Here is a 4,883-nt window from a genome sequence, read left to right as displayed (position 1 = left end):
CTCTGAGAAAACTTGGTCAGAAGATATCACCTCAATTATGCTGTTCTCTTCTTTTTCCGTGTTTTGGTTCTCCTCTAGTGTCTGAATGCTGCTGACACACTGACTTAGAGAGGACAAGTCAAAGTCCAGGAATAGTCTGCAGTCTGCATTTCTCATTTGGGACATCAGAATGCTATTGCATGTTGCATGCCAGGCCAGAAGAGGAAAGTGGGATCTGGACTGAATGCTGTGGTTCTAGGTCTCCTGTTGATGTGACCAGGCACTGCCAAGAAATGGGAAGAATCCTGGTCCAACTGGGAGCCAGTTCCAAATGCTGGAGGGGCAGGAGAAGAGAGAATGCCTTCTTTGGGAGTTTTAGTGTCATGGCTTATTAGGCAAAAGTCTTTCCTTTGGTGATCCTTGATGAAGCAGCTCTCTGGGCCAACCTTCGCTTGTTCATACTTCTTTATTGGGAGTGGATGTGAATGCATAGGCTTTATTTGGGATGAACAAGGAAGGGATTATATAATTTTGGAAAAGGGCATGAGCATATCCAGGAAAGGAAGGTCATTGGCTTCCTTCACCAGTTTTTATGCTCATCTGGTGATACAGTCCATGTGCCCTGTAACAGGTGATTTCTCAGCCCCAGCTAACCAACATAAATTGTTCCAGTAAAGCAAATGTTTTGCTTGAGTGGTGCTGGTCTCTTGTTAATCAATGTGGAGTCTTCAGCCACAGCTGACCAAGACCCCACAAACTCTCAATTCAAAATTGAAGGACCCAGCCTAACATTACAAATTCCATTTTATATTCAGACTCCATCTTATGCTGAGCTTGTCCTCAGGCTGAACTCAGGAACCTGAAAAACCACAACTTGTTTTAGGAACCAAGACACCCTTTAGCAACAGCACAACTTTCCTAATAACAGCGACTCCACCATTGGTGACAGTCAATTGGGTCTGAGGAAGAGAATACCTATTATTCCAAATCTCTCAAAATAGATCAATCAAGTTAGCCATAATCATACATATCAATCTAGCCAATAAGAATGTGCCAAGCTATAATTTCTCAAATGTTAACCAATTATGTAACTGCCATGTTGGAAAGCCCCTCACTCTGCTGAAACTATGAAAAAAGACAAGGCTTTACCAGTTTGGGGCCTTCCATACCCCTCCACTGCATTGGAGAGGCTGGAGGGTCCAAGCTTGAGCTTGAATAATGACTGCTTGCTTTTGCATGTGAGTTGGATTCCTGGGGGTCTGAGTGGACCCCACGATCTGAGCATAACAAAAATATGACCCAAACAGGCACAATGGAGTCATTGCTTCCTCCTAAACGTAACAAGCCAGGCCTTCATTGTCTGTACCTCTTTCAACACTACTATCTTTGAAACGTCCACAAAAGCTCATGAAGGTATGAGCACTCAACAAACCTTTTCTAGCCCAAAGGTCTAATATCCCCCTCCTCCTGCTCCTTCCACCACACACAACAACATAGTCTTGTCCATCACAGCACTATTTCACTCTTTGGTGGTAACTTCTGTTCTAGTTTGCTGTTTGTCACTCTGATAAAACACTAAAAAACATCCAACTTGAGGCAGGAATGGGTTTATTTCATCTTAGAATTATAGCCTATCAGGAAGAGAAGTCAGAGCAGAAATGCAAGACAGTACCCCAGAGGCAGGAGCTACATCGGAAACCAAAGAGGAAGATGCTGACTGACTTATTCTTTAAGGCTGTGTTAGCTTGCTTGCTTATAAAGTCCTGGACTTGTTCAGATGGGTACCACTTACAGTGCCATTAATCAAGAAAATGCCCCACAGGTTGACATGATGGAGACAGTTCTTCACCTAAAGTTCCCTCCTTTTAGGTAACTCTAGTTTGTATAAAGTTGTCAAAAACTAACTAGCACAGCCAGAGAGTTGACTCATCTTATGACTTCTATGTCTGTTACCACTTAGAGTAAAAGTCCTTCTCCTCAAAAGGTCATTATTAAGTCCTGTAATAATTAGTTTCATTATCTCCCTTGAGGAAACACTTTTTAAAAAAAGATTTATTTATTTATTATATGTAAGTACACTGTAACTGTCTTCAGACATACCAAAAGAAGGCATAAGATCTCATTGTAGATGGTTATAAGCCACCATGTCATTGTTGGGATTTGAACTCAGGACCTTCAAAAGAACAATAAGTGCTCTTAACTGCTAGTTAGAGTCTGATTAGTTGGACTCTGTAAACTTCACTGAGAATTTTTAAGGCCCAAGTCTGTTATCTCATTTCCATTACTGTTTTCCAAGTCCTACTTCTGACCTTTGCTTTCTAGCAGCTAAATTATTTGGTTAACCTGTTAAATAAGTTTACTTTTTACTTCTTCTAAAATAAGAGTTGCCTAGTATGCTCTGAATATAACAGGTTCTTTGTCTTATTTACTAGTATGTGTGCACTACCAATAAAAGTACTGTGCATTCTTGATTGAGTGATAGGGCAACCAACTAGGCTAGCCCCTCATTTACAAATACAGATAAACCCAAAACAATGTCACCATATTTTTTTAATAGATATTTTCCTTATTTACATTGTTAACCTCTTTTCTGCCTTCCTCTCCAAAACCCCCCATCTTTTCTCCCTGCTCACCAACCCACCCACTCCCACTTCCTGGTCCTGGCATTTCCCTACACTGGGGGATTGAGCCTTCTTAGGACCAAGGCCTTCTCCTCCCATTGATGACCGACTAGGCCATCCTCTTCTACATATGCAGCTGGAGCCATGAGTCGCACCATGTGTACTCTTTGGTTGGTGGTTTAGTCCCTGGGAACTCTGGGGGTACTGGCTAGTTCATATTGTTGTTCCTCCTATGGGCTGCAAACCCCTTGGATCCTTTTTCTAGCTCATTCGTTGGGGACCCTGTGCTCAGTCAAATGGATGGCTGCGAGCATCCACCTCTGTATTTGTCAGGCACTGGTGAAGTATCTCAGGAGACAGCTGTGGAGAGCCATGCCGCGAGCAATCGCCATTATAAGATAGCGCTGGCCTCCGCTGTGCCTAACTAGTAAATAAGCCTTGTACGCAGGTGCGAGAGTGAACTCACGCCTAGTCACTGCCCATCTCGGGGCATAGTAATGAGGTGATGGGCGAGCAACGAATCAGGAGCTGACACGCCACATCAGGTGCTGAAACGCCATGGCTGAGGGCTATATAAGCGACCCCATTTTCCGGAGTCTGGGTCTTCCCTCATGAAGAAGCAATAAAGCTTGCTGCAGAAGATTCCGGTTGTCTGAGTGTGATCTTGCCAGCGAGAACCATAGCTCGGGACAAGTGGTGCCGAAACCCTGGAACTTTATACCATCACACGGCACTGTACTTTCCCTTTCGGTTTCGTTTTGCTTCCACCGCTGGAACTGCTGACTGGTTCTCAGTCGCGGTCAGGCCTGGACAGCGGCCAATATTGCTGACTGGTTCTCAGTCGCGGTCAGGCCTGGACAGCGACCAGTATGGGAATCTCCCACTCTGTAGTAATGGCCTTATGGTCGGTCTTGAAGCAGTGTGGCCTAAAAATCGCCACTAAGACTATAGAGGGATTTGTCAGGGAGATAGACCGTGTGGCACCATGGTATGCTTGCTCAGGTTCATTAACTGTTGCCTCATGGGACAAACTGAAAGGAGATCTAGTTAGGGAACAGCAGAACGGCAAACTTAAAGCAGGGACCATGCCATTGTGAAAACTGGTGAGATCATGCTTAACAGATGAGGACTGTCAGCAAATGGTTGAAGTGGGTCAGAAAGTTTTGGACAAAATTCAAGACAGTCTATCAGAGACAGAGTGGGGAGAGAGAGTAAGAGCTGAGAGGAAACAAGGTGCACTGAAGAATAAAGACATTTCCACGGGTCTTGAGCCCAAGAAAATGAAATATAAGGGAAAAAATGCCCTGGGAGAGCTTAGAAAAAGGGATGAAAAGGGAGAGAAAAAGAGAGATTGAGCTGGGGAGGCACATAAGGAAAGGAGCCTCTACCCGCCATTAGATGAGTTCAAGGCACTAGCTGTCAGTAGCTCAGAATCGGATAAGGAACTTAGCTCTTCTGAGGAAACAGACTTAGAGGAAGAAGCGGCTCACTATGAGGGAGAAAGATACCAGCAAGATGAAAGACGAGCTAATCAGTCACAGAATAAGACAAAAGCAGCAGGTAGGTTTATTTGGTGTTGCCACCTACTGTGGACTTGTGTTCATGCTCTGGTTGGTTTCCAAGCTCAGAACCCAACAAACAAATGACAAGGTTGTGATAGCTCAAGCACTTGCTGCCATTGAGCAAGGGGCCTCCCCCAAAATCTGGCTATCTATGCTCAAAAATTAGTTGACATTGGTGGCTGGCCTCTTTTGTAGAGTTCGCCCTAGGTCATTTAGTAGTTACTGTCACATAGCACTGCGGTATCCAGAGACGGGCAACTTTCCTCATGCACAGATCAACCTAAGACACAAGGCCCCGTGGCGATAGGGTTACCCTATGACAGGAAAGGCTGCGACATTAGAGGAACGACCTAAGACAGGAGCCACAGCAGATGGACATGATTACACAGACCTAGTCCAGCCTCAATTTAATAAGATAAAAAGGGGGAGATGTGGAGAGCTGTGCGCGAGCAATCGCCATTATAAGATGGCACTGGCCTCCACTGTGCCTAACTAGTAAACAAGCCTTGTATGCAGGTGCGAGAGTGAACTCACGCCTAGTCACTGCCCATCTCGGGGCATAGTAATGAGGTGATGGGCGAGCAACGAATCAGGAGCTGACACGCCACATCAGGTGCTGAAACGCCATGGCTGAGGGCTATATAAGCGACCCCATTTTCCGGAGTCTGGGTCTTCCCTCATGAAGAAGCAATAAAGCTTGCTGCAGAAGATTCCGGTTGTC

Source organism: Mus caroli, chromosome 1 (assembly GCF_900094665.2).
Source record: "Mus caroli chromosome 1, CAROLI_EIJ_v1.1, whole genome shotgun sequence".
Lineage (NCBI taxonomy): Eukaryota > Metazoa > Chordata > Mammalia > Rodentia > Muridae > Mus > Mus caroli.
Note: the sequence above shows the minus strand (reverse complement) of the source record.